Raw genomic sequence first — 13868 nt, forward strand, 5'->3', positions numbered from 1 at the left:
AACAGCTGCTGCATTCACCGCCACCGGTTACCATTAAGATATGAGGTCTGAAGATGGTCAAAAACTGCCCGAAACCGGTTACAACAAAATAAATGTTTTTTGCTGTCGTGACTGTTTGTGCTCATTTTTAAAGTGCTTTTTGCCAGACCGCTGTTCTCCGCGAGAAATGTTCTCCGCGAGAAATGTTCTCAAATTGGTTCAAATGGCTCTGAGCACTATGGGACTCAACTGCTGAGGTCATTAGTCCCCTAGAACTTAGAACTAGTTAAACCGAACTAACCTAAGGACATCACAAACATCCATGCCCGAGGCAGGATTCGAACCTGCGACCGTAGCGGTCTTGTGGTTCCAGACTGCAGCGCCTTTAACCGCACGGCCATTTCGGCCGGCAAATGTTCTCAAAAATTACTAAGTTTTATATATGCCGAAAGCAGTATGTATTCCACAACTGTTACAGCCAGAGAGAGCAACAGAAAAAAAATTAAATGTAGAACAAATTATTACAAAATTTGACAAACGGTGAGCAATAATATTAGGTGTTAATCTAGGTCATGTACATAAAATGTATGCTGCCCATGTTGTTCACAGAGACCTTTTATCCTCTGTCAGCAAAATTCATCTGTAGCAGCGTCAATATGTGATGCGTATGTATCACTTTACATCGCATCGCCGGCCGGGGTGGCCGAGCAGCTCTAGGCGCTACAGTGGAACCGCGTGACCGCTACGGTCGCAGGTTCGAATCCTGCCTCGAGCATGGGTATGTGTGATGTCCTTAGGTTAGTTAGGCTTAAGTAGTTCTAAGTTCTAGGGGACGGATGAACTCAGAAGTTAAGTCCCATAGTACTCAGAGCCATTTTACACTGCATCGGAATATTTTTAGTCACAAACGCATATGAGTTGCAACTCACATGTATTGGGAGAGAATATCACAACATTCAGAATAATTGTAATAATAATACAATTAGCTTTTCCTCACCCACACAGATCTAGTGGGTGTATGAAAACTTTGTTTTGTTACCTCTCTGTCTTTCTCTCTCTCTCTCTCTCTCTCTCTCTCTCTCTCATGTTGTTATTCCATCTCCTATATCTACTCTTTACATTAATGACGTACAGCCCTCTCTACCACTTTTTCCATCTGTATAATGTTTTTTTAAATTTATAAGTGCATGTATGACGTCATGTATTTGCCCCTTTCCCTCTGTATTAACAGCAAACCCCCTACGTCTCTTTTCCCAAGGGGAGGTCTGCAAGCTCTCTCAACCTTTAGCACAAATCACTCTGTCAGTCTGCTAGCAGATGGTGATGTGATTCTAATAGTCCTCTTCCTTGGGAAAAGCTTGTAGCTTTCTAGGACAGTATCCTATAGATCTCCAGACACTTTGATCTAGTCCTTATATCACAAAAAAATTCAAATACATCCTATTTTAATTACAAATAACCTGTATGACCGTGTAGTATCCGGATTTTATGGTACTTTTTTACTTTTTACCGTTTTTCCATATTTTATACGTAAATTTGCGAGTGTATAGAAGCTCTTATAGCACATGTTTTTTACCAAAAACTGTGATATAAGACTCAATCCCAATCAGAACATCTACAAACTACACTTCTTCCAAATGTCAACGGACAAAGCCCAGACTAAAAAAAAGTGTTGATGTTATTCCATTGCAATCACACACATAGCTCAGTTACGCTATTTTGAGTGTTGGGTTCATGTGGCGGCCCAACACTCCCTGCAACCATCGACGCTGAGGTGCCGGAAGTGGCGTTGGGGTGGAGACGTCACCATCAGTGGGAGGCAGCATCCTGGGGAGGGTTCAAAGTTGCGCCCGAAAATTGTGTCCATCAATATTTCTGGACGTAGCTCAGGTCGATCCATTTCTAGACATTATCCCAGAATTTTTGTGCACGTGGATCAACCCCCTACAGTATCCTGGAATTTGCGCAAATACACTCCTGGAAATGGAAAAAAGAACACATTGACACCGGTGTGTCAGACCCACCATACTTGCTCCGGACACTGCGAGAGGGCTGTACAAGCAATGATCACACGCACGGCACAGCGGACACACCAGGAACCGCGGTGTTGGCCGTCGAATGGCGCTAGCTGCGCAGCATTTGTGCACCGCCGCCGTCAGTGTCAGCCAGTTTGCCGTGGCATACGGAGCTCCATCGCAGTCTTTAACACTGGTAGCATGCCGCGACAGCGTGGACGTGAACCGTATGTGCAGTTGACGGACTTTGAGCGAGGGCGTATAGTGGGCATGCGGGAGGCCGGGTGGACGTACCGCCGAATTGCTCAACACGTGGGGCGTGAGGTCTCCACAGTACATCGATGTTGTCGCCAGTGGTCGGCGGAAGGTGCACGTGCCCGTCGACCTGGGACCGGACCGCAGCGACGCACGGATGCACGCCAAGACCGTAGGATCCTACGCAGTGCCGTAGGGGACCGCACCGCCACTTCCCAGCAAATTAGGGACACTGTTGCTCCTGGGGTATCGGCGAGGACCATTCGCAACCGTCTCCATGAAGCTGGGCTACGGTCCCGCACACCGTTAGGCCGTCTTCCGCTCACGCCCCAACATCGTGCAGCCCGCCTCCAGTGGTGTCGCGAAAGGCGTGAATGGAGGGACGAATGGAGACGTGTCGTCTTCAGCGATGAGAGTCGCTTCTGCCTTGGTGCCAATGATGGTCGTATGCGTGTTTGGCGCCGTGCAGGTGAGCGCCACAATCAGGACTGCATACGACCGAGGCACACAGGGCCAACACCCGGCATCATGGTGTGGGGAGCGATCTCCTACACTGGCCGTACACCACTGGTGATCGTCGAGGGGACACTGAATAGTGCACGGTACATCCAAACCGTCATCGAACCCATCGTTCTACCATTCCTAGACCGGCAAGGGAACTTGCTGTTCCAACAGGACAATGCACGTCCGCATGTATCCCGTGCCACCCAACGTGCTCTAGAAGGTGTAAGTCAACTACCCTGGCCAGCAAGATCTCCGGATCTGTCCCCCATTGAGCATGTTTGGGACTGGATGAAGCGTCGTCTCACGCGGTCTGCACGTCCAGCACGAACGCTGGTCCAACTGAGGCGCCAGGTGGAAATGGCATGGCAAGCCGTTCCACAGGACTACATCCAGCATCTCTACGATCGTCTCCATGGGAGAATAGCAGCCTGCATTGCTGCGAAAGGTGGATATACACTGTACTAGTGCCGACATTGTGCATGCTCTGTTGCCTGTGTCTATGTGCCTGTGGTTCTGTCAGTGTGATCATGTGATGTATCTGACCCCAGGAATGTGTCAATAAAGTTTCCCCTTCCTGGGACAATGAATTCACGGTGTTCTTATTTCAATTTCCAGGACTGTAGATCCAACCCCCACATTATCCTGGACTTTAGGCAGGTGGATATACCATGAACAATATTACTTGCCTAACACTGGTGTATTGTTTAAATAAGCAATTATGCTGTTGGTATAATTTGATCCTGGGTGCCTTTAAAGTGAAAGAATAAAATCACATCCACTCTGGGATATCCACATTGCAACACCCTCCAAACAATGTAATTGAACTGCAAGTCCAATCACGTTCAGGAGATGTGATCAGAAGATCACATATGCTAGAAGTATTATCATCATGGTCTTTAACTGAAGGTTTTTGCTACTAGTATGAATAATAATTATCAATAAAATGCGTCTGTTGTTGGTGGCCATTCTGATCATATTGCTATCCTTAGATGCATTCCAGTGTTTGTCCTATGCATTTACAGATACTGAGACAGACCGACGTGGGATCTAACAAGCATCTACTGTAGATGTACATGTACGTTCCAGGCAATCAAGACCAATAATTAATTATAAAACTATGTCTATAGTTTTAATTATTTGACTGGAAATCCAACACAAGAACTACCAAACAGTGATGCTCACAGTTCTAAATCGTTCAAATGGCTCTGAGCACTATGGGACTTAACATCTGAGGTCATCAGTCCCCTAGAACTTAGAACTACTTAATCTTAACTAACCTAAGGATATCACACACATCCATGCCCGAGGCAGGATTCCAACCTGCGACCGTAGCGGTCGCGCGGTTCCAGACTGAAGCGCCTAGAACCGCTCGGCCACACCGGCCGGCTTGCTCACAGTTCTACTGACGTCTATATTTTGGTGGTTTTCTATGATTTACATCTTGTTGACTGTCCATTCATAATACACAAATCATATTTAGAAATCAGTGTGGGATACAACATCTTCCCAGAGGTTCTTTGCTAGTGTCAGTATATCTGAGACTGCAAAGAACAGCATTTGTCTACTGGGAAGTAATATGAGCTTATGTGTAGACCACATGATCATGACGTCTTTTCTGGGTATGTCTCCTAAAATTAGAATACATCAGAGGTATAGTTTAGTTGAATGTATACATATCATGGAAGATCGCACACCAGTGAAGTGTTTACATACGTACATTTCCAAACAAATATTAGGTATATGCTTGCATACTGATTCATCGTCTTTTTTAATGCTTATCCGAAGTCTAGATCGGTTATCGCATATAAGAGACTCACGCAATCATGACGTCTATTCCTAATTTTTTTTGGAGATGTACATACTCCATAAGGTGCCATGTGCCACGCAAGAATGGAGCCAGAGAGGAAAACGCGTACTGTAAGAGTCCTAATTTGTCTTATTTTGCACGAAATGTACGTTGACTGCAAATGTTAGTTTTCAACAGTGTTTCTGCGATAAGATCATTGTCCTAGTGAAGTTTTCCATAATACTAACATGTTGATAGAGCCTACGGTAACAAGTCCAGCATTTCGGTATTAGGTTTGGGAAAAGTCTTCTACGTAGTAAGGGTTGTGTTATAGCATCTCCGCAAGCAAGAGAAGATTCATTGCTATGAAATGCAGTCAGAAAACTTATAAACCACATTACAGGACATGCCTGTCAGTCTAAGACCCGTAACAGTTTCGATTAATAGATGAGGGATATAATTATCGCACTTCATATCTTTAACATATGTTCCATAAACAAATTACCCAGCATAGTGCTAGCTATAAGAGAATATCATCACACTCAAGGATTATAGACATTTTGCAAATTAATTACCGCATTTAACGCCTTACAAGAGAACGAGGAAAGAATGTAATAATATCGTGTATACAGACTTCTCCTCTCGGTAGCATCAGCCTCTGAAATTGACTCCGATATTAGCTGATTTGTGTCATGTCATCAGTGACAATGTCGAAGATGGACTGTTGCTGGAGCTCTAACAATATATAAGATCAAAGAGAAGAGGATTCTAACATTCTGCGTGGTGTCTATTTGTTCTAAGTCGTGTCTCCTTACCACTTTCGCGCGACGACGCTCTGAGTGTGTTTTTTAGGGAATTGGCTAGTTTGAACCTGGGACCTGTTGCTGGTAAGGAGACGCCAGACCGCACATGACATGTAGAGTTCAGAAGAATTCAGTGAGACTAGCGATTATATAACCAAATACTTAATGATTTCAGCGGCAGCTCCACTGCACTCCCTGTAAAAGAATCGTAATACCAACTAAATTTAGTGGAAGGGGTTCAAGGCTTTCCTATTTTTAGTTAGCTGGTAAAATAACGTCGAAAAAACAGTTAAGTTTACCATTGGAAATTTTATTCTACTCACAAAACATTGTTTATAAATTGCACTATTGATAAAAGGAAATATTTTAATACAGGATGATAAAAACCAACTGCGTTCAATAAAAATGTGAACGAATATTCCCTGAGTGGGTTTCCAAGTTCTACAATGGATCGAAGGATGACCTATGCCATATCACATCTATAATCTAGGTTTAAATTAAGTTTCACAACAGAGAAAACCATCAAAATGGTCTACAGTGACCCTCAATTATCTTTAATTACTTATCTAACTTGTCGTAAATTACAGTGGCTGATGTGGCTTCTCAATAACTATATAACAGAAAAATCATCGCGTTTCAGATTTTTACTTCAGGTGGCAAATGTGAACACCATAAGCTTTAATTGACGATCGACACTAGTATTACGCAAAAACGGGGTGTAACAGATGAGACTTCTGCAGTTCTGAGTGAAGCTTTATGCGCTGTTATGCGGCATCGCGTGCGTTCATTACCTTGTCGGTATTCGTCAGGGGGCGGCGGGCAGCACAGCTCCGCTCACCTCGCCGTCTCGGAAGCAACTCTCCCCTAACTTCTCCTTACTACAATTTACCGAAGTTGGTTTAAACAAAAACTATCTGGCTGTGTTTTCATCTGACCAATCAGGGTCTCAATGTTAACCTTAAGCTCCGCCTACAAAAATTCTGTCCATCCAATGAGAAATGTCATACTTTTCGTGGTGGGGCAATGTTTTTAAAGTTTGCAACGTAACAGAGACGCGAAAAAGTCTCACGCTAAAACTTGCAGCTGGTGTGGCCCTTTTAGTGTTATCTTAAGATCTATACTGTTCTTCTGGAGGGCTCTATCTTTTAACATAGGCTGGGGGTGGTCCTGGCGGTTACTTTTCGTGGTGGGGCAATGTTTTTAACGTTTGCAACGTAACAGAGAGGCGACAAAGTCTCACACTAAAACTTGCGGCTGGTGTGGCCCTTTTAGTGTTATCGTAAGATCTATACTGTTCTTCTGGAGGGCTCTAGCTTTTAACATGGGCTGGGAGGTGGTCCTAGTGGTTAGCTAGCGACGTGGGTGTCCGTCCCTTATCGTAGGGCCTTCCAGCTTAACACGGTTCTGCTCTCGGTTTCTGTTCTCGTTTCTCCCCTCGGAACTGCGTCTGTCTCACAGTGGGAAGGTATGACATGCATTTAGGCATTCTTGTGTAAGTCTGTGGTATTCCATTTGCTCACTCGTTACTCGTATTACTTTGGTTAATTTAATGTCACGATTTATTCGGAGCTATGTGACATACTACTGGATTTGCTTATCATGTCAGGGTTTTCATGGAAGATGTTGGTCTTGCCTGACACCTTACAGGATTGGTGGCAAACTCTTAACGTCCAACACTTTACACATGATGATCTTATTACATCAAGTGCATGTTGGAATGTACTTGTTACCAAATAACGCATTTTGTTTAACATGGCATATTGACGTAGTTTTCTTAATAAGCCAGTATGTGAAAATCTAGCAGCTCACAGACCTGTTCAATGACATACATGAGCCGTGTAATCAAAATAATTTTAGAATGTTTTTATGGTGGCCTAAATACAACGTCTGGTAACTGATTCGGAGAGCATACAAGCGTCTCTATCTCAGTGGATGGGTTCCTCTATCAGGCATCTCCTTAAGAGGCGGTGTGAGTAATCTGGCGAAGACAGGTGCGCATGTATGTGCTGTTCTAAAGAATTTCTTGACTGTTACCGTTAAAGACACTCTTGGGGACTCACGCGTATGACGTTATCCTGCAATTAGTGACAACCAGTGAAACTTCCTGACAGATAAAAACTGTGTGCCGGACCGAGACTCCAACTCGGGACCTTTGCCTTTTGCGGCCAAGTGCTCCACCATCTGAGCTACCCAAGCACTACTGACGCCCCTCCCTCACAGCTTTACTTCCGCCATTACCTCGTCTCCTACTTTCCAAACTTCACGGAAGATCTCCTGCAAACCTTGCAGAACTAGCACTACTGGAAGAAAGGATACAGCGCAGACATGGCTTAGTCACAGCCTGGGGGATGTTTCCAGAATGAGATTTTCACTCTGCAGCGGAGTGTGCGCTGATGTGAAACTTCCTGGCAGCTGTGAGGACGGGGCGTGAGTCGTGCTTGGGTAGCTCAGATGGTAGAGCACTTGCCCGCCAAAGGCAAAGGTCCCGAGTTCGAGTCTCGGTCTGTCGCAGAGTTTTAATCTGCCAGCAAGTTTCATATCCGCGCACACTCCGCTGCAGAGTGAAAATCTGATTCTGGAGTGACAACCAGTGTACGCAAGTCGGGGCCGTGTGGCTCTTCCCTAGGGCAAGACGTTTCGTTTAGATGAGGAGCGCCATTGATTCGATAACTGTATTCCTCTGAGCTACCTCGAGACCTAAGATAGTGTCGGCAGTGTTTAGACGAGGCAATTGCGAGAATCGAGGTGAAATTGTGGTGACCCTATAGTTATCACATACGTGCCGGCCATTTTTCTAGCAGTCATTTCTCTTGTGTTTGTTGCAAGTTAATTCCTATTTGTAGAAGATTAATTGCATTTATGTGTACCCCTTTGGAGAACCGGCCAATCGACAGACCCTGAAATTTATAGCTCTCTATGTTCTAATTTTACCATGTAGCGAGAAAGGTGCTGTGGCCTCTGCGAGTCTATGATTTCGTAAGTGGAAATAGTTTATTTTTTCGCGGCTCTGTGTCCGTTGCTTAGTCTTATTTGGGTGCGGGGACGGATATATGTACTCCGTATGCATTTACGAGTCTTATAGTGTCAATTAACACTCACACAGCAAGAGTTATATGCATTTTTATTCTACCTGGGAGCACAGGCAGATCCCACCCATTGTCATTGTGCTTCCTTGATTATATTTGTCGCTAAACTTTTCCCTGATATACCCGGTATGGTCCACGTGTAGGGATGAATATTGCAGTTTCGACGCCTTGCATCACTTCTGCCTACATTTGAAGCAACCCCAGACTAACCTTACCAATGGAAAGGACACAGAAGGACAGGTAACGCTCCAACTCGAATTTTTTTCGTAGTTATTTACGAGTTATCTAACAATTTCCCACACTCACAAATACTGCAGTAGTTTATGTCGTGTTTCATGAGCTTCCATTCTGGCTGGGAGCTCTGGCTGAGCGACGATGACCCTGCCCACGCCTAAGCGCTAGTTTTGAAAGCAGGATTCTGATTGGTGCAGAGAGAGAAATGCTGAGGAAATGACCCTTATCCACAATACAGCCCACACATTTCCATGGATAAGTTAGTACCTATTTTGCCGTGGGCGGGATGGTTCTGCCTGCATTCGTAACTATTTTTTTTCTTTTGCCAACAATGAGGTCGGATACGATTACATTTGAATAGTACTGCAAATTTGCCGACCAATACTAGTGCAGTGTTCGCCGTCATATCAGCGTCATAGGGGTGGTCTACTCTATAGGTGTGACACTTTTCGCTGGAAATACTGGCCACTCTCTAGGTGCTTAGTTTGTAGTGCTGTGCTATTTCTCATACACACAATATGGTTGGTTGGACGCATCAGAATTTTATTTTGACATCATAAATTTAGCGTGATATCATTATTATTTCTAATAATGACGTAGTTTTAAAACATAAATCACAACATCACACAATCTAGAAACGTAATGGGGATTTGCAAAAGTTTATCTATAGCAGTTTTATACACACAGTCTCTTTGATTGGAAATCAATAAAACTGCGGTGCTTATAGAATTTTCTATGACGTCATTAAGAACTTGTGACGGCATTATTTCTACCAATAGGGGAACGTGTTCGTTTCTAACACACATGGTATGATATTAAACACACACACACACCCACACACACACACACTGCGAGCACCATGACAATGGAACACGACACTGATGTTATGCTGACACGACGTCATGATGTGCCGTAATGTCGACGTGACATTAAGATCAATGGGATGGAAATTGCGTAATTGGGTAAAAATTGTAAAATTTTGAGTAAATGGGAACAAAATTGTGGATAAATACGATAAATTGCGAAAAATGTGGAAAAGTATGGAAAATCGCCAAAATCCCTGAAGTTGTGGAAAATATGAGAGAATGAGAGTACCTACATATCTGCCTCGGTCCGGTCTCAGCTGGTGACGCGAATGATGAAAATCTTGTAATATTAATTTGCTATTAACAAATAAGCCTTGTGTAATGTAACTTAATGAAACTACAATAAATTAGTTTGTTATCAATAAACAGACACAGCCTGGGTCCTCTCCCTAAGATGTGCAACTCGAGAGTGAACCCATCCCTTCAAGTGCTCCTGTCATAAAAGATGCAGATGGAGAGGGGGTACTTGAATCTCATTGGTCCAGGGAGGGGTAGGGTTAGGGAAAGGAAGGGATGGATGTTCCCCTGGACGACCTTGATTAGTTGCCAGGTGAACCTGAATATAAGTCGCTGAAGTGAGTAACCTGACATCGGAAGTCCCTGTCAGTGACCTTGAGATAAGATCGTTATCAAGACCAGAACATACAATGATAACCTACTTCCGTAGTATTGAATAGAACGAGGACATTTTACGCTATTAATGGCGGTCCACCCGTCGGATGTGAACATTAACGGCATCAGCCCTCATGGTGCTATTTGAGAGGAGTAAGCTAAATACCAGCTCAGGTTTTCTTTTTCCCATTCTCTGTCTCTCTCTCTCTCTCTCTCTCTCTCTCTCTCTCTCTCTCACACACACACACACACACACACACACACACGGACAGTCGTTAACAACACGACGGTACAACTCCACATGTGCTTATGACAATGACGCGAACATAATAGATATGCTCCCTCGCGAAGGATTCTAGCCCACGGATTCTTCAACAATGCAACGTAACTCTTACTTTGAACACGTTGTAGGCCATAGTAATTCACTTCGGCCTTAGCGGTATTCCCCAAAACGAACTAATAGTGTTACACCCATGATACGGCGACAAGTGAACACTCAAGTGTCAGTAGGACCTTGCAAATTGAATGTACTATGCGCAGGACGTCCATTCTCTGACCGTTCTGATATGCTCGTCTTGCTCATCCTACACCTGACTGTCACTGCAGGACGAAATGCACAAAAGTCGAGACAAAGTCTATCTTCCACGACTACACTTTTTGAGAACAGGACATTACTCTCTCTTTTTCTTCTGGTGTGACCAGTTTGCTTCTACCTGATTCGGAAATATACCCAAATGAAACTGCGTGGCTTTGCCTTCTTTATGAGAAAAGGTCATGCAGACCAATTGCTCTTCCAAGGCAGTATTGGAGGGTCCACCGCACTCTCGGTTGATGTTACTAGCTGTGAAAACCGGAGCCACTGTCAAGTAGCTCTTCAGTTATCCTCACTAGGCTGACTGGACTTTGTTCCAGTCCTCTGACTAAGACAAAGATTCGAGTATCGAACTCGGGTCCTCTCATGACATTCCTACTTGCTGGCTGCAGAGCTGTGGATGGACGCGATTTGGATGCAATGACTATTTTCTGAGACAGTGGACGAAAAGTACATCATTACAAAAGTTTTCATCGAAAGTGTTACAGACATGGCATAAACGAACCGAAAAGTGGAAGTACTTCCCTGTTTGCGCGTTTTTATTCTCAGGGGTTATTTGAAGAACTACTTTAGAATGAATAATGTAGGATGAATAAATTATTTGCCAAAATACTCGAAACTCAAATATTTGTGTTTACTGTTGTGACACATAGAAGGAAAGGCAACTCCAGTCTGTGAAACGCATTATCTGAGATTGATGATTACTCATGTGTGACGCTATTTAACGGGTCTGGAGGCGTGACTAACAACCCATCTGTAAGTAAAAGGATCAGATTTCCGCAGCTGTTATCACACTGATTACATATAGTGCATTAAATTGTCAGCTGTGACATTTAATCTTTGAGAGACTGGCTGATTATTTCAAGTGGAATTTCCCACATTGACGCTCCTCATAAATGTCTGATAAGTGGTTATAGGTCTCCAGGTATACACAAATGTGCAACGGAATCAGAGACAATAGCTGTGTTATACAACACAATTACAGCGTTCCACGCCCTGAACAGTGCGCAACTCGCCTCAAAACCTGGACAGAATAGACTTTAGTCCCTCGAAATCTTGTGTAGATTATACTTGTGCATACTTTCCCAATACTGCGGCGTCACTCCAGTCTCAAGACGATATGATATATGCCGTGATAGCTGACAGTAAACAGTGAATCGGACAACGACACATTGTTCATATATTGTTTGTGTGGCCTGTTTAAAATATCCTGCTCAGTTGTGTGGATAAAATAAGTTGGGCAGTAGTCCAGAAGGTATGTTTATGACATTTTTAAAGGGGGTAATAAAGTATATCGAGTTGTAACTCTGCTACAGATATTATCCGAAATCGTTGGCTACAAAATTTGCTCTGCGTGGCTACAGTTTTGTTAAAGGCTCTGCCGTGCTGGATTAGCCGAGCGGTCTAGGCGCTGCAGTCATGGACCGTGCGGCCGGTCCCGGCGGAGGTTCGAGTCCTCCCTCGGGCATGGGTGTGTGTGTTTGTCCTTAGGATAATTTAGGTTAAGTAGTGTGTAAGCTTAGGGACTGATGACCTTACCAGTTAAGTCCCATAAGATTTCACACACACATTTGAACTCTTTTTTTTTTTTTTTTTTTTTGTTAAAGGCTCTCCTACTACCTTCAGAGTATAATTAACAAGATCAGATGTATTTGCGTGTACATATTTGCACGTTTTTAGTGGAGTGTCTTTTTCTGCCGTGCGGCACTGCTACATGGTAAAAATGGGTCCCTCATTACGATTATCACACAAACTATTATCAGCACAAAAAGTAATTAGCGTTTTCTATGTAATTCTTAGAATGTGGGGGGGGGGGCTATTCGAAACTGTGATAATATTTTTTTGGCAAATTCGCAAATAATTTTTTTACAAGATTAAAATTTTCCCGAGTAATATAATGATTTTCGCGAAATGTTGCAAAACTTTTCAAATTTTGTACAGAGAACTCTAGAATTAAAACATATCTATAAAGAAGTCAAGTATGTATTTCTCGAAAGTGGGTGCCAACTTCATCGGACTCACAATATTCCGCAATAATGCCTGATGCCGTCATCAGGGCACATAGTTTTGATGCACGGATATGCCATAATCGAAGCAGCTCCGCTGATGATTGGTCCACGATTTGAAGATGACGAGGAAGCACGGAATAAGGATATTCGGCGTTACCGAGAAGGTTTTCACGCTAATATTCCCGTGAGGTAACGACGCATTTTGTATTCCATCGGCTTCTGTCTGTTTGGATCCATTCATCTCGAGAGTCCAGAAAATGACAACTGATGTAGATAAACAGATGCCATATGAGGTAAAAGATCTATTTTTCGAACCACCTCCAGTGGAAAACACGACAACTACCATTCTGAAAGCAATAATGGCACAAGCGACGCATGTGAGTATGGTTCCATTTGCAAGATAAAAAATATCGAATAAAACATTTCAATATGGAACCTTGTCGCTTAATTCGTCACGACGACCTCACAATACTTTATACCCGAAGTTTTACCCTAATCCGCTAAAGTTGTAATTTTTGATCAGCCTAATTTGATCAGCCATTTTGAATTTTGTTTTTCCGATATCAGATTCCTAACCAGCGACCCAATGTCTAGGTTTTGAAGGTTTGAGGTTTTAAAGGGAGGTGGTCCACTGTGCGCCGTGTACACTGGAACAATGGGCATATCGCGTAAAACTAATACCACTAACAGCCCTACTGCCCTCACACCACGCGAACTGTGTCGGGTGAACTAATGGCGCTGGGGGAGTTGCAGTTAAGCAAGAATCCTCTGGATCTTCATTAGCCAATTGCTATCACGAACAGTTCTTCACCAAATAAATGTTTTGAAAATATTCTTCTTTTTCGTTCATATTTCAGTCATGTTTCATTACCATCAGTGGGTTCACTTTATTTTTCTGTCGAATAACAAGTAATATGCTACAGAGCAGTAGATATAGTTTTGGGATGGTGATTAACACATCTGAACTAAATACGTACCTTGATAGTATGTACTGTTGTTCATGTAGCTGTTTCTCTTCTCCAGTACAGTTAACATTTCGGTACAGTTTGATATCTGCAAATAACAAGGATTTCTCTACAGCTGATTACTTTATACGGTATGAAACACTTACGTATCAAATGAAACTC

The sequence above is a fragment of the Schistocerca serialis genome, chromosome 3 (genome assembly GCF_023864345.2).
Source record: "Schistocerca serialis cubense isolate TAMUIC-IGC-003099 chromosome 3, iqSchSeri2.2, whole genome shotgun sequence".
Lineage (NCBI taxonomy): Eukaryota > Metazoa > Arthropoda > Insecta > Orthoptera > Acrididae > Schistocerca > Schistocerca serialis.